A 24570-nucleotide genomic window follows, 5' to 3' on the forward strand; every position below is an offset into this window, starting at 1 on the left:
GTATGATGTCTTAAATACTTTTTTAATGTGGGTGTGGCTTTGGAACTTGTCAGTGGGTGAAAGGTAGATGAAATTTGAGGATAGTGTTAGTGAAAGCCTAAAGTAGACGCATTATGAGCTTTAAAGAAGTTGCCAGTGAGAACTTAAAGGAAAGTGAGGAGAATCTTTTTGGAGACTCTAGGAAAGGGGATCCTTTTAACATACTGTGTTTCCCCGAAAATAAGACCTAGCCGGACAACCAGCTCTAAACTAATGTGCCTTTTGTAGCAAAAATTAATATAAGACCTGGTCTTATTCTACTATAATGTAAGATGCAGTCATATAATTATAATATTGTATTATTTTACATTATATTATATATATTATTATATGTTAATATATATTGACATAATATATAATTATAATATATAAGACTGGGTCTTATATTAATTTTTGCTACAAAAGACACATTAGAGCTGGTTGTCTGGCTAGGTCTTATTTTCGGGGAAACACAGTAGTAGCAAAAATTTTAGCAACACTGTCACATACGGTAATGTAGAAACTAGAAAATGTACATAATGAACTGGGTGATGTAGCAAAGGAGATTTCCAACTATAGAAATGAAAGTGCCACATGGTTTATTCTTGCTGCTAATAGTAAGATATGAGAGGAACAAGTATGCTAAAGAAAGGTCTGTTAAACATAAAGGAGCTGGGATATTTTGACCATTGCCAGCTTCTCCAAAGAGCCATTGATGCTGAAATTAGGAAATGGCTTCTTAGGGAAGATCAAAACCAAGGCATTGTCAGTAAAACTTGGTCTAAGGATGATGCTGAGGATGTAGTTGCAAAATTTTTGGTTATTATTTAAGAAATATCTAAGGTACCCTCTCATCGTTACTTTTCAGTCAGATAAAGGGCCCTCTAAAATGTTTAATGGTTTCTTTATTAATTTTTTGTGTATTAAACGCTTTTATTTATTAATTTTCATTTTTCAATTACAATTGACATTCAATATAATATTAGTTTCAGGTGTACAGCATAGTGGTTAGACATTTATATAACTTATAAAGTGATCCCTCTGGTAAGTCATGCACCCACCTGATACCAGGTGTAATTATTACCAATTACAGTCTTATTGACTCTATTCCTTAAGCTGTACTTTACATCCCCATGATTATTTTGTAACTGCCAATTTGTACTTCTTAATCACTTCACCTTTGTTACCCAGCCCCTCAACCCTCCCTACATCTGGTAACTATCAGTTTATATTCTTTGTATCTGTGAGTTTGCTTCTATCTTGCTAGTTCGTTTATTTTGTTTTTTAGATTCCACTTATAAGTGAAATCATATGGCATTTGTCTTTCTCTGTCCAACCTATTTCACTTAGCATAATAGGTCCATCCATGTTGTCACAAATGGTGAGACTTCATTCTTTTTTTATGGCTGAGTAATATTCCATTGTGTATATACCACATCTTCTTTATCTGTTCATCTTTTGATTGGAGCATTTAATCCATTTACATTTAAAGCAGTTGTTGATAGGTATGTAGTTATTGCCGTTTTATTAATTATTTTCTGATTGTTTTGATAGTTCTCTGTATCTTTCCTATTCTCTTGCTCTCTTCTCTTGTATGTTGATGACTTCCTGTAGTGTTGTGTTTGGATTCCTTTCTCTCCAATTCTTGTATATCTCTTGTAGGTTTTGTGTCTGTGGTTACCATATACTTCATATATATCAAGCTATGTTTATGGCAGTCTATTTTAAGTTGATGGTCCTTAAGATCAAACACTTTATATAATCACTACCATTTTTACTCACCCCCTCCATGTTTATATTTTTGTCATTATTTTTTACTTCTTGTGTGTGTGTATGTGTGTGTGTGTGTTTGTGTGTGTGTCCTTTAATTTATTGGTGTAATTATACATGACATTCCTACTTTTGCCTTTTAACCTTTAATCTAGTTTTAGTGTTTGTTGATCTGCTGCTTTTATTATGCGTTTGCCTTTGTCAGTGAGAATTTTTTCTTTTTGATATTTTCTTATTCATATTGTTTATTATTTTTTCCTTTTTTATTTTTTTTCTTTCTTGTAATACTGGTTTGGTGGTGATAAACTAATTCAGCTTTTTCTTGTCTTGGAAGTTCTTTTTCTGTCCTTCTAAATGATAGCCTTGTGGGGTAGAATAATCTTGGTTGTAGGTCCTTGCTTTTGATCACTTTGGATATTTTGTGCCAATCCCTCTGGCCTGCAAAGTTTCCCTTGAGAAATCAGTTGACAGTCTTATGAGAGCTCCCTTGTAAGTAACTAACTATTTTTGTGTTACTACTTTTGGGATCCTCTCTTTGTCTTTATCTTTTGGCATTTTAATTATGATGAGTCTTGGTATGGGTCTGTTTGGGTTCATCTTGTTTGGGACTCTGAGCTTCTTGGGCTTGTATGTCTATTTCCTTCACCAGATTAGAGAAGTTTTCCATCAGTATTTCTTCAAATAGGTTTTTAATTCTTTGCTTTCTCTCTTTTTCTGGTACCCCTATGATGTGAATGTTGGTATGCTTGATATTCTCCCAGAAGTCTCCTAAACTATCCTCACTTTTTAAATTCTTTTTTTCTTTGTACTGTTCTGATTGGGTGTTTTATGCTACCTTGTCTTCCAAATCATTGATTTGATCCTCCGCTTCATCTCATCTGCTGTTGATGCCATCTAATGTATTCTTCATTTCACTTGTTGTGTTCTTCATTTCTGACTGGTTCTTTTTAAAGGTTTCTATCTCCTTTTCTATGTTTCCTATCTCTTTGTTGAAGTTCTCACTTCTCCCCTAAGTTCATTGTACATCCTTATAACCAGTGTTTAGAACTCTGCATCTGGTAGGTTGATTGCCTCCATTTTGTTTAGTTCTTTTTCTGGAGTTTTATCCTGTTCTTTCATTTAGGACATGTTTCTTTGTTTTCTCATTCTGGCTGTGTTTGTTTTTATGTATTAGGTAGATCTGCTATGTCTCCCAGTCTTGGTAGAGTGGCCTTATGTAGTAGGTGTCCTGGGGGGCCCATTGGCGTAGTCTCCCTGGTCACCTGAGATCCAGGGATGTCCTTTATGTGGATTGTGTGTGCTCTGCTGTTGTAGTGGAGCCTTGCTTGCTGTTCGCATGTCAATGGTTGGGACTGACACTCAGGCTGACAGCTGTGAGGCCTGGCTGGGACTGTAGCAGACAAGCTGTTGGGTGGGACTGAGTGTGTTGAACGGGATTTGCTTTAGTGGGGATCTGGTGCCTGTTGAGTCCACTCTTTGTGTGTGTCATTTGTGGCACTAATTGGGTGGTGCTCTGGTGTTGGTCTGAATCTGACCACCAGGTGTGTTGGTTCTGGGGCCTGTTTGGAGGGGTTCTGGTGCAGGCCAAGGTCAGCTGCTGTCTATGTCTGGCCCGGGGCCACATGGTAAGAGCTAAAAAGTGATCTATGGTTGGTAGCTGCCTTTTCTGGGCTTTAGGGTACCTGAGAGTGGTTATGAGCCAAGGCCGGCTGACACTAGCACCAGTTTTGGAGCCACTTAGCAAGAGGTACAGGACATGCCAAAGCCAGCCACTGCTTGTTTGGGATTTGTGATCATTTGAGAGATTTTAGGAAAGTCCATAGCATGGACCCAGGCTGGCAGCTTGTGTGGATTATTGTCTGAAAGAGGTTCAGACGGGGTCTCACGCAATCAACAGGGTAGGTCGAGAGTAGTGTTAGCCTGGTTAATGCAGACTCAGACTTGGTGCTTGCCTGAAACTGCAGTTTGGGTGAAAGGAGGGCTCAACAAAGGAACAATGGTTCCTGCAGGCACTTTAGTACAGCACAGAGCTACCCGTCCAGCCCTCACCCTGCGGCCAGACAATTTGGTTCCTCCCCGCATGTCTCCGGTGCTTTTCAAGCTGTTACCTTAGGGCTGGAGCTCAAAGCGAGTGTGTCTGTCAGCAAGTAAGTCCATGTGCGAGCCCTTTACGAGGACCTCTGGATCTCTAGCAGCCCTCTGTCTCACCTAGATGGAGGCCCTGCTGATTTTCACAGCCAGCTGTTGTGGGGACTCGTCTTACCTGCACTGCTTCTTTGGGCTGGGGTGCCTGGTGTTAGGCTGGGACCCCTCACTCCTCAGGAGAGACCTCTGCAAATTGGGAGACGTCCCTCCCAATTTCTAATCTCCACATGTAGGTGTGGTACCAGCCTGTTTCACATCTCTGCCTCTCCTACCATTCTTGTTGTGGCTTCTTTTTTATATCCTTAGTTATAGTAGTCAGGTAGTCTTCAGGTGATTCTCAAGAGTGGTTCCATAACTCAGTTGTAATTTTGATGTGGTTGTGGGAAGAGGCAAGCACAGCATTTACCTAGTCTGCCATCTTGACTGGAAGTCAATAAACTTTATTTTTAAAAACAGTTTTAGATTGTTGATGTAAGAATGTCCAAACCCATAGAGAATTTTGGTAAAAATGGTTCAATTCTGTTGGGTTCAAACAGAATTCTCCTGGAAGCAAGATCTTGAGATGCTTTAGAGAATGGCAATTTGCAGTTTCTTTTATGCATTTGAAATTAAGAAGGGAATGTAAAGAAGATTACACGAAGGTGGGAGAAAGCAAGGGAGGGATTTGACTGCAGGATTAAAATTATGTGCTCTCTTGAGGGTGGTTACTTTGAAGAAGGCATTTCAACGGTGTGTTAATTTACATGAACAGAAACAGTGGATATGGTTTGCTTACGGCGAAGATAAAAAGTTATGTGCCTGGGGCGTGACTACCCATCATGACCTGTCCAGTTAGGAATTTGTGATCAGATCACCCTGTGAGGTTATTTTTCTGTAGAGCTCCTTTCTCGTCCACAATATTTACAGAAAAATTGCAAAGATAGTACAAAGGGTTTTTATATATCCTGCAACAAGTTTATTAACTGTTACAATTAATGAACCAATATTGATTTGTTATTATTAACTAAAGTCCATACTTTATTCATATTTTCTGGGTTTTTACCTAAAGTGCTTTTTCTGTTCCAGGATACCACATTACATTTACTTTTCATGTTTCCTTAGCCTCTTCTTGGATGTGGCAGTTTCTCAGGCTTTTCTTGTTTTTGATGACTTGGACAGTTTTCAGGAGTACTGGGCAGGTATTTTGTAGAATGTTCCTCAGTTTGGATTCGGTTAATGTTTTTCTCTAGAGTAGACTGGCATGTGTTTTGAGGAGGAAGATCAAAGGTAAATTGCCGTTTTCATCACATACTCTCAATGTGACTTACACTGTTCGTGTTGACTGCGATCACCTGGGTGGGGTAGTGCTTGTCAGGTTTCTCCACTATCAAGTTACCACCGACGCCCTTTGCATCCTGTACTCTTTGGAGGGAAGTCACTGTGTACAATTCACACTTAAGGAGTGGGGAGTGGTGTTTCACCTGCTAATTTTGGGGAATTCTTCTGCACTAGAGATTTGTCTCTTCTCTCCTACTTAGCTGTTATTCAATCATTTATATTAGTATGGCCTCATCGATAGTAGATCTTTTGGTCTCCACATTTTCTGATGAGAAATGTACGGTCATGTGAATTGGTTTTTGATTGTAATTAATCTTATTTTTCTTTGGCTACTTTCAAGATTTTTTCTTTAGTTTTCAGACATGTGACTATTGTATATCTTGGTATGGATTTCTTTGGGTTTATGCTGTTTGGGGTTGGCTCAACTTTTTGAATATATGGGTCTATGTTTTCTGCCAAATTTGGGAAATTTTTGGCTGTTATTTTTTCAGATACTTTATCAGCTCCACTCTCTCCTATCTTGCTGGGATTCTGATGGCGCAAGCGTTAGATCTTTTGTTACAGTCCCACATGACCTCAAATCTGCATTCATTTTTTTTCCAGCCTATTTTCTCTCTGTTCAGATTGGGCAATTTCTATTGTACTGTATTCAAGATCATTGATTCTTTACTCCATCTCTCACATTCTGCTACTAGCTCATCCACTGGGCTTTTTATGATGGTTATTGTACTTTTTTATGATGGTTATTGTAATTTCCATTTGGATCTTTATACTTCTGTTCCTTTGCTGAAACTTTCTATGTTTTCATTTGTTTCAAGCGTATTTGTAATTGCTCATTGAAGTATTTTCATGAATGCTGTTTTAAATTCCTATTAAGATAATTCAAACATCTGTGTTATCTAGGTGCTGGTATCTGTTAATTATCTTTAGTCATTCAGTTTGAGATCTTATTGGTTCTTGATAGTGATTTTTGACTGAAACCTAGACATTATGTTTAATACTCTAGATCTTATTTAAATCTGTTTTTTAGCAGGCCTCTTCTGACACTGCTCCCTGAGTAAAGAGGGGTACTGCCTTATTACCACCAGGTGGGATTGGAAATCCAGGTTCTCCACTTGTCCTTTGTTGACACCCTGGGATGAGGGTCTCCTTGTTACTGCAGGGCAGGGGAGCGAGTTCAGTCTCTCTGCTCGGCCTCTGCTGATACCACCCTGGCTGGGAAGTAGAGAAGTGCCTCATTACTGCTCCCATGTGACCTCCACTGACAACATGTGGAGGGGCTTCCTTGGTTCTGCTGAGTGGTGGTAAGAGTCCTGACTCTCCAAGTCCTCTTCTGGTACATTCCCTCCAAGAGGGGGAGGGACATTTGGTGACTGACTGATAGGTATAGTGGAAGTACAGGCTCCCCAGATGGTCTCCACAGGCACAGAAGATGTGGGTATTGGCTAATGCTCAAGGGGGATGAATGTCCCAACTTCTGCTTGTTCCTGGTTTAGGGGGAGATGTGGGGTAACTCACTGTAGCTAGTCAGGGATGGAAGTCTAGGCCTTCCATTTGGTCTTCCTTGGTGGGGGTGGAATAGGGTCTCACTTTTTGTGTTTGTCTGGAGTAGAGCAGACTTTTGTTCTCTAAAAGTTTTCTGTCTTAATCCTTTCATGGTCCTTTGGCTAGAGTGAATTGCATGTGATAAGAGCAAATGTTTTGTGAAACTTTTACGATAATTGTGTATATGTTAGTTTGTTACTCGGGTTTTCATGTCAGGTGTATTTTTTATTGTGAGTCATGGTTAAAGTTTGAAAGCACCTCCTCTAGACGGGCCACAGCTCTTCTCACTTGGAATCTTAAGGCACCAGTCTCTAATTGTTCTGAACCCAGTAACGGAGTGGCATGTTCTGTCCTCACTAAAACCCAGGTTCGAAGCATCAACCCATCCATGAACAGTGAGACAGCCGGGGTGAAAGCAGGGCCTTCCAGAAGACAGGGTTCAGCATAAATGCTCTTTGGTTATGAGGAAAGCTAGTGCTAAAGAACACCTCAGAGTAAGCCTAAGGTGAACTTTTTTTTTATATAGAAAGCATTATTCCCTTTGTAGGTGCAGGGAAAAAAAAACACCAACTGATTATGTTTTTAATGAGTTCACCCTTTCATCACTTAAAAGCCTGCACTTCCTCTGTGTCTTTCCTTTTGATTCAAGACAAAGAATGTAGTAGCAGAACAGGAAAATGATTTATAATTTTTAAAAAATTGATTGGAGATTTATTTACAAATATTTGTTGAGTGCCTACTATATGCTGAAGATAAAGCATACACAAAAGGACCCTGCTTTCACAGAGCTTACATTCTAGTGTCATTAAGTTGTCAGCTGTGAAGTAAATATCGGAGCAACAGCAAACCTCTTCCTTTCCTTTGCACTCATAACTTTTTCAACATGGGATCATATGGAAACAGAAGTCTGCAGACTTTCCCAATATATATATGATAAAATAGTGTAGAGTGTGTACATTATAGCCATATCAGAGCCCACATTTTTAAAAAATGCCTATTTATAGAGAAATACAGCTGTTGCTTAAAAAAGAATTTTTTTTTCTCTTACAAATGCTGTGGTAGAAAATTTGATTTTTTTTTCTTTTTCAATGAGAACATTTATTGAGTGACTAATCGTTGAAACCCTTAAGATGAACTGGGTGCTGATACAGCTGCCCTCTTGGGTTTCGGTGCTGTTCTTCAGGGAATCTATGCCTGAGTCTGCGGTATACAATTTTTAGGTGCTCATTCAATTACTCCCAGTGGTATTTTATCTTTTAGCTGTGGCACTCCAGTGCTCTCTCTTGTTCTTGGCAGGGTAGCCACATTTGCCACAGGTTGACTTCTGAAGGTGGCAGGCCTTAGAGCCACAATGGTGGAGCAACGTGTGTGTTTTATTGCAATAGTTTCCAAGTGATAATGTTCCCTTTCTCATCTTCTAATTTTATCTACATAAATGTATGTGTTTATGTACACACACATACACAAATGGGTGTGTGTGTATGTGTTTGTGTGTGTATATATATGTGTGTATATGTATATATATATACACATATATGTATGCACATGATTTAAAAATGAATCTGAAATATGTATATTAGTTCTATTGAGTTTTATTTAACATTAATTTTCTTATACAAATATATGGTGTTTAAAATACTATTTTGAAATGGATTTCTCCATTAAATCTTTTTTTAAAGATTTTTACTAAAAAATATAGCTAACATACAACATTGTATCAGTTTCAGGTGTACACCATAGTTGTTCAACATTTATATACTTAAAGAAGCATTAAAATCTTAATTGTTCTACCTGGAGGAGCAACTAAAAACTACATTAGAGCTTTGGGGGAGAAATTTTTAATAAAACAAATTTTGGGTTCAAATATAAATATCAATGTGTGTGAGATATAATGCATATGTCTGGCACTTAATAAAACCTTGTAAATTTTGCAAAAAATAAAAAAGTAAAAATAAAAATATTATTTTGATAGCTCTATAATATTCTATTATAAGACGGTAGCACAGCATAATTTATTCAACTATTTATTTTGTGTAGATATTCCAGGCTTTCCTACTATAAATAACATTACGATAACATCATTGAGTCTCTGACCATACTCGTATTTCTGATATTTTCTCAGGATAACTTGGTGTTAGTAGAATTAGTATATTAAAAAGCATGAATATTCTGGTAAATTGTTTTCTAGAAAGATTCCTAGCAGTTTTAGTCTACTCAGCAGTATGTGAGATTCTGTCTCACCACATTCTTGCAAGTGGTGTTTTATGTTTTATAAAATCGTTCTATTTCTTTGGTAGATTGATTCTGTTTCTTCTCATAGTTATGCTTCTTTTACTAAGGTAAAACCTTTTACCTACATTCTTGATTCTGTATTGAAATGGAGAAATTGTCAATCTTTTAGTAGTTGGCACAAGAATGGTTTTTGTAGAAAATGCTGAATTTGTTTGAAAGAATCACCTCGATTACTGATTTGTGATGAATGTTGAGTCCAGAAGGGCTTGTTCAAATATCAGAATATGATTGTTAAATTGCTTTTTAAGGAGATGTGTCCATTGGGAAGGATTCTGTTTTGTTGAGGTTCAAGATGAGTTAGGTATACAGATTTAGAAATAGAAGCTGGGACAGAAATAAGGAGAAGAAAAATTTGAAAGGCACAGGAAACATCCAGCAGGAAGGGAATAGGAACTGTGGAGAGATGTTAGATGGGACTTTCCAAGTGAAATGCTATTTGTTGTATAATGTGACTCTCACCATGCCCCACGAATAAAAAATTATGGAAATTCGGAAATCACCGATATAGCTGGATTTCTTACAGAAGCCAGTGAAGAGGCAGAGTGCTGAGTGTAGGTTGATGTGGAACCAAAACATGTTTGGCCAAGTGTATCGGCAACAGCTATCATCTGGGTTGCTTCTACAATCTAGGGGATATCTCTAAGTGTATTACCATTATCTTCATTCTTTCTTTTACCACTGACTTCTGTTCTCATTAGGATATTTTGATTTTACCTCTCCACAGGTTTCTTCCTCTGACAACAAATGTATGTACCTTAGAAACCAACAATCCTCCCTGCCCACTCCATCTGAAAAACTTTTCCCTTATGTTTCCCTGTATGTTGATTATTTCTTCTTCCGTTTATACTTTGTTCAATCTTTATATTCTGGTGCAATTTTCTCATATCGATAACTAAGTTCTTTTCCCAAAAGTTGTAAGTTCCTTGAAGGCAGGTTCTTTGTCACAGACTTCTTTCAAATTTCTTAGAGAACCTAGTACTACAGTAGTTTGTAAAAATATCAATAAAGAGTTGTTAAAATATAATTGACCAATAGTGGAGAATTAGGCTACAATGTGTGGTTAATTTGAAAATCAGTGTAAGTCTTCAGAAATATTGATAACATTGTTTTGAAACCAATGACAACTTTTGCATACATTTATCAACTAGGAAAAGCCAAAATACTTAAAATGAAAAAACTTCATTACTATTGGATGATCATTTTATAGCTTCTTTCAAAGGAAAACTAGTATGATTTTTAATCTTAATTTATGCTTATGTTATCCGTAAATAAGTTAAAGATAGATTGTAAAATAAGGAAAAAAAGAAGCAGAAGCAACCTGAATGTCTACATATAGAGAAATGGTTAAATAAATTGTGGTAAACCAATATTAAGGAATACTAATGTGCCTCTTTAAAAAGAATGAGGTCTGTCTACTCAATCTGGCATGTAAAAAAATCAAGATCTATTTTTTAGAAACAAACATAATTTACAACACAGCATGTGTGGTATGATCCCATTTTTTAAATTGTGTGTATATTTAAGCAAACTCTCATATATCCGTGTATGCCTGGAAAAAAATGTCTGGAAAAATAGAACTAAACTGTTAACAGTGGACAACTTTGGGAAGTATAATTAGAGAAGAAGAAGTCAGGAGATTTTTAAGCAATAGAGAAGCATATAAAATAAAAAGTTTTGTTTTTTACAATGACCATTTCTTTTGAAGTCAAAATTCAAAAAGATATATTTTAAAAGAACCAATATAGCAAGAAAAGTACACTAGTTTGTATTTTATTTGTAAACAAGATACCATTCTGTGCATTTTTAAAAGATATTTTCTATGATTAATACTTATTAATAGATTATAATCATATCTCCTACTCTAGATCATGTTTTATGAATCTTCAGAGTTACAGTAAAATGTGTTTTATAAAGATAATGGAATCCAACTATAGTTACTGAACTAATTCTATAGAGATTTTTTTCATTCAATAAGTTATCTGAATATGTTTTATTATAAATGCTGTGTTTGTTTGCCATAAGTGGCTTTGTTTGAATCTGAAAATTAAATATTTTGTCTAAAAGTACTTTTCATTATTAACAAGCTTTATAACTACATAGAAAGACATACTTTGAGATTAGTTTCCTTTTGACATTTTAAACCAAGTAATTTATGTTATAACTCAAAATTTTCTGTCCCTTAACTCAGACTACTTCTTTCTTCGTCCTTTCTGTGTTCTTTTTAGATCCTGTTTTTCTTCTTGGCTCCAGAGCAGCAACTCAAGAATTGTACTTTTAAAGATTTATAGCACTAATACTATGATTTTCTGACAAAATTTTTGTACAGTTCTGATTTCAATAATTTGTTGAAAAGTGAAAGTTTATCAATAGGATAGGAGTTGTTCTTTTATTAAAAGGTATGTTGTGTTCTTAACTGATTCAAGCAAGGACATTTCATAAAATCATCAACTGTGGAAAGAAAACAAAATAGACCCAGCATAGAAGGGCAGGAAAATATGAGAATTATTACCATTTGACTGTGGTTATACCACTAAGCCCATTTTTGTTGGTTATGATGCTAGTTATATATTGTATCTCAGGATTCCATTTCTTATTTCACCCTCTGTTATTCCTTAATTTGGGAAGTTGGAGTAAAACCATAGCATATATTTCATTTAGAATTGTTACATTGTTTGGAAAGAAGTAGAACTGTAACTATTAAAATTTGGTGCACATGAGTTGTATAGCCTTTGTTACCGGAGAGTGAGTCCTTCTTGGCGTGATGTCCAGGTTCTTGGGGTCTCGAGCAAAGAATTGAATGAGACACAGAAATAAAGTGGTGAAAGAGTAGTTTATTAGAAGAGACAGTACACTTCAAAGAAATAGAAAGGGACCCCAGCAGGAGAGAATGGCTCAAGGGCTCCGACTAACGAGGCCTTGGTGGTTTTTATCTTTTTCTCTGAAATGTGCTGTTCCTCTGTGATTGACAAGAAGCTATTACCTCATCTTTTTAAAACGGTGCAGGTGTGAGTGGCTGGTTTGATCTAGTTGGGTATCTTGTACTCATTTGTTTACAATGGAAAGGGAAAGTTTCAGACAGAGACGGGAGGTCTTCTGGGTGGTAATGCAGAGACCCAATTGTCTTTCTCTAAGTGCCTGCCTTGTTTTTCCCTTGAGAGATGTGATCCCCATAAAATCTCTATGGGAAGTTGAGGGACAGGAGGTCTGTTCTTCTGTATCTGCTTCCTGCTGGGCAGGGCCGTAGAGCTGTCCCTACCTATTGGGGGATTCACAGAACTCTTGCCCTATCTGATCTTTGATGAGAGGAAGGGGTCTCGAGATCTGCCTGAAGACTCTCCTGGCTTCTCTGGTTGTGACTGGTAATCTTGGTGGGGAATCATCTGTATCCCCAAGGACTCTAAATGAAGAAAAATAGATTTTAATTAATAAATCCGTTAGCTCTAATGAGCCTGTGCCCATTCGACCAGTCATTCAGGTGGTGTCAGTTGTCCCAGAACTGGGCCAGAATGGGTTGGAAAGAACACTAGGCTTCAGTGATTACAATCAACAAGTATACTGGGGGAATGTTAAAACCTATTTGGTTTGTGGGATGGCCAAGAGTTAGGTCCGGAATGGCGTGGGGGATGTTGGGAAGTCACCGGCTTTTAAGTAGTTATCTGAGGCAGGGGTGAGAAACATCCTGTGATTCAGGCTACAGCAATCTGTAGTCTAGGGTTCAGAAACTGATTAAGAGAGTAATCAAAGGCCGGGGCTAAGGAGCTAAGAAACTAGGGAAAAGGAGACTTAAAATTTCTATAAGGGAGGCTTAAAACTTTTGTAGTGAGGGAGCTCTCCCATATCACCTTTATTTTTCTTACTATATTTATATGGGTTTTTTTTTTAAATAAGATCAGTTTCACTCTGCTCAAATGTACACTGTTACTCCACCCTCATTCTCTTTAGATGACCATGAGTCCTTCTTTTCTGAAAAAATTGTAGCAGTCATGTACTTCCTAACTTCATTCCTCTATACCTGGACTGTCACTTTACTCACACTTTCCTTTCCTTCTCACTTTAGAAAAATACGTATCTTTATTCTTGGAGGTTAAACTTTCCACTTGTGTTCTTGATCCCTTCCTTCATTGTGGGCAAGAATCTTGCCCCATTAGGTATCCCCTTCTCATATTCTCATCTTGCATCTTCCTTATATCTGTCCCACTCAATCTACTGTGAGTTCTAAGTTAAAAAAAAAAAAAAAGCAAACAAAACCCCCTTTCATGAGGCCTTCAAGCTCTCCTTCCATTCCTTATCAAGCACTTGGAAACAGTAATACGTGCTGGCACCTCCATTACTTCATCCTTAACCTCTTATAATCCTAACTGTGCTCTTGTCTACTTGCTGTATGTCACATGCTACTAAGACTCTAACCTCTCAGCCAGTGTTCTACTCAGGGCAGCTGAGCCATGCTACCTGGATCAGAGCCAATGTTACCAGTTTCCCAGAGGACGGGCATGGAGTCCTCTGCCTGATTTATGCTTTGCTATATACTGCGAAATGTCCTTGTGCGCTCAGCCTGGCTTTGGTTTCTCTATCAGCCTATGTCTTTACGATGTTAAGGGAATATGAATTCTTATAAGGTCCCTTTCCTTGTCCTAAGTGGTTCTCTGAAGACCCCTTCTGAAGATCACCTCCCTTTGCTTTGTGAGAATTAAAGGAGGGCCTTAGAAATTAGACGGAGGTTTTGGCAGGATGCTCATCGCTGCTCTCTGCAGCATCCAGTGTTGTTGAAAACTTGTCATTCTTGAAGTTCTTGTTTTTGTTTTGTTTTTCTGGTTCTTTTTTCCCTCTCTAACCACTGTTTTTATAGTAACTTTTTTTTCTACCACCACCTGTAGGTGTTCCCTAACGTTCTGTCCTTGGCTCTCGTTTTGGTCTTGTATTCCATTGGCAGAATTGCCAGATACATATTGCTCTGGCTCAGTTTTCTCTCCACTTCCCAGTTCTGTGTGTTCAACTGCCTGTAGGCGTCTGGTTCAGAAGTCTGGCTGGCCCCTCAAACTTGTTATATATGAAGCAACTGGTTCTTTGGTAAAATTTGTTTTTCCTCCTTTGGTCCTTATTTATTTTAATGCTATTACCCATCTACTCTTTCACACAAGCATGGAAACTCGTTGTCGTCTGGACTCTTCTTTCACTTACAGTCCACATTTTTCAGTTGCCAGACCTACTCTCAGCTGATACGCACAGTCTTCTCATTCCCACCTAGCTACCGTCCCCGTCATGGTGGACTACTGCAATTGCCTTTAATGTCTCTGTGTCCCCAAGAGCAGATTGCCCTCAACTGTTTGGGTGAATGAATCCCCAAATTGAAGGACAGGTGTAATAGAGCCTTGTCATTGTAAACATGTTCAGGGTCATTGCATTTAGTTGTGTAGCTTGTGTCCTGCACGAAGGCTCCCACCTGGCCAGGGGAGTGAGTGGGGCCTCAAATCCAGCTCCCATCCCATAGAAGCTAGTAGTAACCCTGTACATACTGACAGTACTAATGGAAGTTCATTATGAGAACTACTTTGTGTCACATAGAAACTAGCTAAAACCTATTTGTTTTAGGTTTTAGGAAGGAAAGATATGGATTAATCAAGTAAAATAAAGCATCATTATCAAACCATCTCCTTGATATTTACTATTAATTTCAAATCCACAAATATCGTGGAATCCCTGTGTCGCTTCTAGAACTTTTGAGATTACTTGTAATTTTTTACTTAGCTCAAATGGTTAATATTCCTACTTCCCTTGCTCCCATCTTAACTCTACCTTTTGGTTTGGGTAATCTGATGTGAGGTAAATGTATCTTTTTTTTTTTTTAATTGGGGAAGGGGAACAGGACTTTATTGGGGAACAGTGTGTACTTCCAGGACATTTTTTTTTTCCCAAGTCAAGTTGTTGTCCTTTCAATCTTAGTTGTGGAGGGCGCAGCTCAGGTCCAGGTCCAGTTGCCATTGATAGTTACAGGGGGTGCAGCTACCATCCCTTGCAGGAGTCGAACCGGCAACCCTGTGGTAGAGAGGACACACTCCAACCAACTGAGCCATCCAGGAGCTCAGCGGCAGCTCAATCAAGGTGCCATGTTCAATATTAGTTGCAGGGAGCGCTGCCCACCATCCCTTGCCGGACTCAAGGAATCGAACTGGCAACCTTGTGGTTGAGAGCCCACTGGCCCATGTGGGAATCGAACCAGCAGCCCTCGGAGTTAGGAGCATGGATCTCCAACTGCCTGAGCCATCTGGCCGGCCCTGTGACAAAGTTTTTGAGTATTGAGCTCCAACCCTATATTCCTTATTATTCCTGTGATTCTAATTGCATGATTTTGTATGGCATGGTGATTTTTAGGACACTGATGTCATGTTGTAGCAGAATTGACTGTACATGTTAATTACAGAACATTTGAAAAACATACAAGAAGAAAATAATCATCAATGATCCAATTAATGTTAACATTTTGGTAATCTTTCCATGTCTATATGGAAGGAAATGTTTATGTAAAAAAATAGGATAAAAATTTGGGGCACCTATTCTTTATTTGCATCTTGGGTTTTTATAACTTGATATTATATAATAAATGATATTGTATAATATGCTCATTTCTTGAAATATTTTTAAAGAACATGACCATGATATTCTGTAGGGATGACTGAACTATACTCAGTGTTTAGCAGGTGACTGTGGTGGTGGTTTGGATGTCTACTCTGATTGGTCAATGCTCGTGCCACATGTAACTGATTAAATATAACCAATCCCATAGTTTTGGACTTTTAAATTGTTTCTGGGGTTTTTTTGCTTTTGTTTTTGCTATAAGTAGTCGTGTGATAAGCATTCCTATATGTGCTTTCTTGCATATTTATAATTCTTAGAATAAATTTGTCAGCATTGAATTACTAAGTAAAAAGGTATCTGAATATTTTAAGGTTTTTGCCATTTATCATTAATATCTCTGCAGAAAAATTATGTTAATTTACCCTCTATGTGAAAGGACTAGAGTTCTTATTTCAGTGTACCCTCACCAACCTTAGAAGTATAATGAAAACAAACATAAAGCAAACTACTATCTGTTTAGGTGATGCAGTGTTAATCAGGTGAGAAGAATGTGGGGAAAATACAGAGGCTGATCCCTTTCCACGGGGAGTTAAATAGAGAAGGATAGATACAATAAGAAGTGGAGTGATGGATAGAACTGATAAATGAGAATTTATTATTTTAAGTAATAAATGAACATGCTTTGACTAGAGGTTTTATAAAAGATGAAGGGCAAAAGGTGTCTGTAAAATTTCTGCCTTGCAAAAATGCTGAATGATCCAGTGATACAAGTTAAAGCTAATCAAAAGGAATGGAAGTCTTACTTAAGATTCTCCAGCCATCACTTCCAATTGCCAGATTTTAAGCCACCTTCGTCATGATAGTGATATCGTAAATGAGTAAAGTCACAGGTAAATGAAATGAGTCATAATCAGAGGTGGGACAATATCTGGTTTTGTAAAGCTCTACCTGGTAGAATTTGAGTCACAGGATTTTGAGTAAAAGACAAAGAATGAGCTCATATGGGAAAGGATAACTAAAAGGGCATATACAGAATCTGAGAGCTTCAGATCTTCCCAAACATTATTATTACCTGCCTGTTTGTCTCTCCAGTGTGATCACAACCCTGAGCTAAATCAGTATGAGCAAAAGCAGGGAGGCAGAAAGTGTGAGAAAGATATGAAAGAACCTAGGAGATATGATTAGAAGATAGGAAAGATATGATTAGAAAGAAAACACTAGAACCTAGGAGGAGCTTGAAGACCCAAACATCTGCTACTTCTCTCTTGTTGGGCAAAGATAACAGTGAATCCTGAAATACAGAGAAATCTAGTGGCATGCAGCCTGGGTGTAAGGAACGTTTTTTCCCCATTGTTTGGAAGAAGAGGCCAAGATGGAAACAATTTAACGTGGGAGTTTGAATAAAAGGCAGAGCAATGAAGCCTGTTAGAGATAAAACTCACAATAGCAGGCCCAGATTCAACAATTTCTGGCTTAAATTAGAAGACAAAAGGCAAAGTGATTAAAAGCCAATTGAAATTTTTATACAGTTATATTGTCAAAGGAATTCAAGCCAGAGAAGTAAAGGCCTGCGGTTTCCCATGTTCTGGCAACTTTCAGACCCCTAAATCTGACCCCAAAACAAGTGGACTACTTTAGCAGGAAAACTCCCAGCCAGGAACCATAACGGCCTTCTCAGGTGTGGTTTTGGAGGACAACTGAGAAGGGAGATTCTCCCAGAGATTAGAGAGATCAAAACCAAAGGCAACCAGTTTGGTAACTAAGGAACTCAATCACCTTCCCGTTCAGGGAAGCACGCTCTTCCTGTCCAGCAAAATTTCATATATGTTAGGGATGGGTGTTTCTTCCCTCCCTTTTTTCATGCAGGAGTTATTTATTGCCCATGTCCTGTTTTCCCTTTGCCTTGCTTATTTGATGTGTTGGTGGGGGTGGGGATTTAATTTATAACTGAGCTATAGCATGCTGGACCATAAGGAGCTACTGCTTCAAACTTGATTCAGAAGCATACAACCAACAGAGATCTTGGAGCTGGATAGAGTCACAAGTTTGAACAAGGGTGACTGTTAGTCACATTGGAAAACTTGTCCAGTGTTAGGCAGGACCACTGTTAAAAAGTACAGATGTGGGGGAAAGGTAGGTGTGGATGCTTAGTAACCAGGTTGGACCATATTATATTACGTGTATGATACAGACACATGACTGAGTGACTCCAACTATACATGCTTTGCAGTTAAATCATAGTGCAGATAATCTCACCCAACATCTCACTTAATGAGTCTTAAGTAAGCTTGATCGAAGACTCGAAGTAGCTCTTTCACAGTGGACCTCTCAGTGTGCCTTTCTCTTACCTCCTCGGCCTGTCAATCATTTAGCGTTCATGCTAATACACTCCGTAACCCAGCTGGTCAGTAAGAGCACCCCATTCTATGGATATGGTTATTAACAGTTGGTTACCTGAACTAGCAGGACTAGTCATTTCTCAGGGATTGATATGGCTACTAAAAGAGAGGCCCAGGGCTTCTTTCTTTTTGAGATCATGGGGACCAAGGCCATGTAATCTGTCAGAGGCTGTTTTTGCAACGTGTAGAGAGATCCCAACTGTGAATGAAGACAACACACAAGAAAATGCAAAGAGAATGATCTCCAATGACATTGTTGAAGCTTGGGCTGAAGTTAGCTTTAATTTAGGCACTGCTGACATTTTGGCACTGTTGACCTTTGGGGCTGGATAATTCTTTTATGGGGAAGAGGACATTCATGGATTGCAGGATGTGTAGCAGCATCTCCGGCCTCTACTCACTAGATGCCTCTCCATCTGAGAACCTCTACTCTAATCCTAGACTTTTTGGTTACAAGATCCTTAATTTCCCTTTTTGCTAAACTTAATAGCATTGGGTCTGTCACTTGCAGTCCAATTGTTTTAGTTAATACACTTTTTCCTACAGCTTTTATATGTAAATAAAAATAAATGTATTAATTAAACATAAACAACTCTAAAACCAATCAAGTAAAATTAACAATAATTTAACAGCACTAAATTGCAGATACAGCAATCATAAAAATATGTATTTATATGTTTAGCATTTTACATGTTAGTCTTGATATTTTTTAACATCACAAACTAATTTTTATTATTGTTGACAGTAAACTGTTTCTTTTAACCACCAATGTGTTATTTTGATGTAGTGATCAAGTTAATAATGTGCCTTTATAATTTCTATTACTAGTTAGAACATTTACAACTAGTGAAATGTTGCAGTAGATATGTACCAAGATGGAATCTAAGTCTTATAATGTTATAACACTCCATAATGTGAATGTGACTGCTAAGATGGAGGAGGTAATTTGGAATTTTGCATAATCATACCATCACATATAGTGATAAATCATTTTTCCCACCGCATTTTTTTATTTAAATAATTGTAGAATTGTTGCTTAGTTAACATACTATGATGTCATTTGACCATAACCTGATCTATATGCATCACTTATATTTTTAACTCTTCATCTATGCTTTTCTTAATAGTTGAGACAACTCCATGAAACTACATCATTTATAGTAGCTTCTTAAGGTCTCTATTTAGCAATAAAAAAATTGAAATCTCATTCTATGAAATTGCTCCCTGTTATGAATTAACAATGTAAAATAAAAATTTTTATTTTACAACAGGTAAACTAATTCAACATTTTGAAATCTCTAATATAAAGGTAGTCACGTATACCTACCCCTACGTTAAAAGTTGTATTAGACGTTAACTGCAAAGAATTCTTTAAACTCCATTCACGGTTATTGTTTTGACATCAAAAGTAAATTCTCTTTGAAACGGATTTTTAAAATAAGAAAAAATTATTTTATATTTACCTACATATTTATTATTTTTGATGCTATTCATTACTTTGTGAAGATTTCCATTTAATATAATATTTTTTCTGCTTCAAGAAAGGACCTCCTTTAACATTATTTTTAGTTCTCATTTGTTAGCTATTGATTAATTCAGCTTTTTTGTGTCTTCATTTCTGAAAGATATCGAGAGGTTTTTTTCAGTAGTTTGAAAAATGTTGCTCCAATGACTTTTGACTTGCATTGTTTTTGATGAGGAATCTGCTCTCATTTTTTTTCTTCTCTGTGTATAATGTATCTTTTTAGACTGCTTTTAGGATATATCGTCTTACCACTAATTTTAAGCAATTTCATTATATTGTGCCTTGGTATAGTTTTCTTTATGTTTCTTATGTTTGGGGTTCATTGCTCCTCGATATGTGGGTTTTTGATTTTTATTACATTTGAAAATTTTTCAGTCATCATTTTCTGTTTCTCCTGTTTTCTCCTCTCCTTGTAGGACATAAATGATATGTATGTTAGGTTGCTTGACGTTTTCCCACAGTTCAGGATTGCTCTGTTCATTTTTGTTCATTTTTTGGCCTTTTTTCCCCTCAGTGTTTTATTTTATTAAGTTTTGTTAATCTTCAAGTTTACCCACCTTTCTTCTGCAGTGTTCCATCTGTTCATCTTATTTGGTGTAATTTTCATTTCAGAAACTTTAGTTTTAATCTCTAGAAATTTGATTTGGGTCTTTTTAATATATTCCACGTTTCTCCTTAACATACTTGTGCTATCTCATACCTTCTTGAACCTATGGAGTATATTTGTAATCACTATTACAAATATAATATTTCAATAGTTTGTGTACTAATTCTATTATCTGTGTCATTTCTGAGTCAGTTCCTATGGATTGATTTTCTTTTTTCTCCTTATCATGCATCATATTTTCCTGCGTTTTACATGCCTGCTAGTTTTTGACTGGATGCCAGACATTGTTAATTTTATGCTGTGTGCTAGATATCTAAAAATTTATTTAAATATTTTGAATTCTTTTCTAGGATGCAGTTGATTTATTTGGAAAGAATTTGATCCTTTTAAGGCTTACTTGTAAGCTCTATTTGGAGGGACCATAATAACATCTTTTAATTAATTTGTTGCCACTACTGAGGCAATATCCTGAGTATTACTCAATTCAATTTCTCATCTATTATGAGATTTCTTCACTCTGGCTGTTGGGAACATGAATTATTCCCAGACCTGTGCGAGTACCGAGAATTCTTTAGCTTGCTTCTTTCCAGGGGTTCTTTCCTTGGCCCTGGAGAGTTTTCTCACAGGCATTCACTGACCAGTTCTCAGATGAAGATTTGCGGGGAGCCCTCTGCAGATCTCTGGCTCTCTTTACCGCTTTCTCCTCTCTGGTGATTCTGCACTGTGAATTTTAGTCACATTAGCCTTCTTAAATTCCCAACTCTACTTCTTCAACTATGGGAGACAGCCATACTGTTTGGGTTCCTTCCTGCTCTGCAGCCTGGGGCCGTTGTCTTACTTTGTTAGTTTCCCTTCCCTCAGCAATTACTGGGCTGGGCTGCCTGGTGTCTAGTATCTGAAAACCATTGTTTTATATATTTTGTCCTGGTTTTTAGTTATGTAAGGCAGAAGAGTAAATTCAGTCCTGTTACTCTATCATATCCTGAAACAGGAGCCACTGTAATTGTACTTTTAATTCTTTGTTCAAATAATTTTTAGAAGAGTGTTTTTTTTTTTTTCATTTTCAAGTATTAATAGGATTTTTAAAGGAACATTTGCTAATCTGTTGAAAAATTTTAAAGTAACTTCTAGTTCTTCTATCATCTTGTGTTCAGAGGATGAAGCTTGTACCATTTCTCTTTTGGAAATTTATTGGTTTATTCATGGCCTAATATGAGGTCATATGATTTTTTTGTGTGCATCTTTAAAAAATGGTGTTTAATAGAAATCAAATATAAACATACACACAATCATAAGTACTCAGTCTTATTTATATTTTAAATACCTTACCATTATTTTCTGGCTTAGTCATAAATTGCTATGACATATCCCAATTTTAAAGTAACTTAAAAAAAAATTAACCTTGTAATTATTCTAAGTGACCAACGCCCCCATAACAATTCTGAATTTCTTCAGTTGTACCAGAACTCTTTCGGTATAATCTTAGACTCAGTAAGATACTAGGCACTTAATTCCTTTTAGTGATTTGGGATAATTTTCATTTAACATTTCTTTAAAAATAGGAAATAAAACTTTGAATTTTACAAACTAATTGAAGGAATAATCAGCAAACTAATCTCTAGTCTTCTTTGATGCCTATTTCTTAGGTGTTAAAATACAAATTCCCTTATAATATATTTAAAATGTTAAAGTCTGCTTTAAATGAACCAGATTAAGAGAATACATTTTTAAATAAATATATGTATATGAAAATATATATTAAATATATGATATATAGATTAAGAAATAAAGCCAAGCTTTATTTGCTTATTTTTCTTAAGGGTTATAAACAACTGTTTAAAGATATTTACTGTTCACTTTATTTAAGTTCATAGTCTTAGAGATATTTTAGTTCTGCAGAGAGTAAGATGAAAATAACAATAGGTCTAATAACTACTTCTGGCAGCTCTGTGAGATCTGGGAGATCTGTCATCAGAAGAGCGCAAGAGTTCTGATTTGTAACACATAGTAGGAGACAGAGAACCTGAAAATCTTTGAAGCTAAGGAACTGGAACAGAAAATTCCAAAACAGGCTCTGACTAGCATTTTCACAGAACCAGTATGTATTCCAAGCTGAATACATTGCTTCATAATTCCAGACTCCTGCAAATGCCACCTAAACCTGTCACCAACCATCCCACTCAGCTTTCTACTTAATTCCTCATTCCCAAACCTTGCAGAAAGATCCATAATTTTAAGGTATTTTATTCCGTAATTATACATGTTTAATACTTTAAAAAAGTGTGTGTTTTTGTAGCCTTTAGCCTTCTAAGTTTTCGTTGAAGAGATATTTTGCATCCTGATAATAATGCTTGTATGTGTGAGAGGAGAGGGGACTTTCTAAATAAGTAATTACATTTGGTCTGCCCATGAATGGTATGCGCTGCTCTATTTATTATTTGTGGTGTCAGTGCTTTTCTATGTTCTTTATACTTTACCTTTTATAATTGCAGATGTTAGTTCTAAGTTTCAAAATATACCCTATTGAAACATACATTAAAATTTCACAAAATTACACTTAAAATTAAATTGGGAATAATTCTAAAATCTTCCTTGCTTTTGAAAGCTCAAGATTAAATTTTTTGAGTCTTAAAATCTCAGGATAAAATTTTTTGAGTATTTACTTGCTACACTTTCTTATTATGATTGGGAATAGCATCTTCCCTGAGGAACTGACATATTAGCAGATGAATGTGTTATTACCACTATCAACACGCCTTTGTTGGAAACGTTTATTTACATTGTTAAAACAAGATGGTCAGGCCAGTTTAATCTGTTGACAAAACCCCATGCATAAACAAATATAGGATTTAAAGGGAAAGGATGTGATGAGAAAAAATGTTTCATTTATCCCTAGACTCTTTTTTTGGCCAAGAATGAAATTTGCCTCAGCTTAATTGCTTTACACACATTCTTGTGACGTTGTACAACTGGGAGACAGGAAGAAAAAGAGGGAGTTAGGACTGTGTGGTATGTATCTAAAAGAGTGTGTTAGAGAGGGAGAAGAGAACGCATAAGCAAGCTGGTTTGACCAGAAACAGAACTGCCTGTGACAGATTAAGAGACAAGCAAGGCTTGGAATCTGAGAGCAAGCAAAGAGAGTGGAAATTTACAGCTGCCCTGTGTGAGTGTTCAAGTGATCATTTTCTGCTAACGTTTTTCCGGTGGTAACTGTTACTTTTCAAAGAGAGACAGAAAGTCAAAAGGGGATTGTGGAAACTCTTTTCTCTGCCATGCTTTGGTAATAGGAAGCACCCTCTATTGAATGGAAGATAAAGGCTACTTCATCTAAAGTGCTTTGAGCCCAAGAGAGAGCTGTCTTCAGCACCTCACCATGTGTCTACTTTTTGTTGCTTAGACAAGCCTGGACATTTCTATAACATTTGGTGAGTATCAACCAGGTTATAGAAATGGAGTTAACATGGTAAACTTTAGTTTTTGTTGAGGTTTTATAGTTACTGTTTATATATTTATTTTAAATCGTGTTGATACCTTGTTTCTTTGTGCATGATAAACTGCTGTTACTAGGAGAGGTTTAAAAAAACAACTACAAAACAATACTTCTCTGTTGCCTACGGCACTTGAACCACTACCAACTATTCTGTGTCCATGAAATATCTTATTTTAGAAATGGGTTTTTATTTACAAAGAGTTTCCAAAAATAAAAAGAATGGCAGTATATCATTTTTCATGTGTCTCTTTCAACTGTATGAAAATTCAAAAGTTATCTCTGTCTAGTGTCAGTAAGTTTAAAATTATTGTTTTGATGTTTGGTAATATTAATTATCATAAATTACAACATTCCCTAATGATTTGAATAGAAATGTTAATGATACCATTAATTGAAAGTATATATAATTTAAATATTTGAATGCTTCTGTTAGATCCAGTAGCACACGATTTTTTTCAAAGTTCTGCAATGAAAATGAAAATTAGACCATTTGCATATCAAATTTACCATCGGATACAATGCAAATGCACGTGGATTTTAAATTAAGGAATAAAGCAGTTAATTTTGTTCTTACAGCTGATAACCAAGCTTTCATGTAATGTTGGTCTGCTGATGAACTAGTATAACCAGATGCATATGTAAGCAACAGAGCAGAAAAAATAAAAATAAGTTCTTAAAATATGCATTCACATTCCAATACAAACTTCAAATAGGAAATTATATGCTAATTTTATACATGTCTTTTTAAAGGCATCAGTGGAAGGCATGTAGTCATTCCTTTGTGGGAGGAAGGAAGTATATATATTGTTAGCTGCTAAACTGAGTCATTGCATAAAGATGAACCATTTCTAAGCAAAGTTTCTAGTCTACTCTTTGCCAGCCTCAAAAA

General features: G+C 36.6%; 1 protein-coding gene and 1 pseudogene across 4 annotated transcripts in view; one reads left to right on the plus strand and one right to left on the minus strand.

The window, feature by feature from the left end:
* CAB39L (calcium binding protein 39 like) overlaps positions 1-24570 on the plus strand; it is a 131613-nt gene that overhangs the window by 26728 nt on the left and 80315 nt on the right. Inside the window, exon 1 of one of the 4 annotated variants that reach the window (XM_033105192.1) lies at positions 23212-23616. The exons of 2 other annotated variants lie outside the window; for them this stretch is intronic. The gene's annotated coding sequence lies outside the window, so the exon portion shown is untranslated. Of the gene's footprint in view, positions 1-23211; positions 23617-24570 lie in introns of those variants that run through there. One more of the 4 variants, XM_033105195.1, reaches the window with a different exon arrangement.
* LOC117021807 (60S ribosomal protein L37-like) lies at positions 7921-8209 on the minus strand (annotated as a pseudogene).

This window comes from Rhinolophus ferrumequinum, chromosome 4, assembly GCF_004115265.2.
Source record: "Rhinolophus ferrumequinum isolate MPI-CBG mRhiFer1 chromosome 4, mRhiFer1_v1.p, whole genome shotgun sequence".
Taxonomy (NCBI): domain Eukaryota; kingdom Metazoa; phylum Chordata; class Mammalia; order Chiroptera; family Rhinolophidae; genus Rhinolophus; species Rhinolophus ferrumequinum.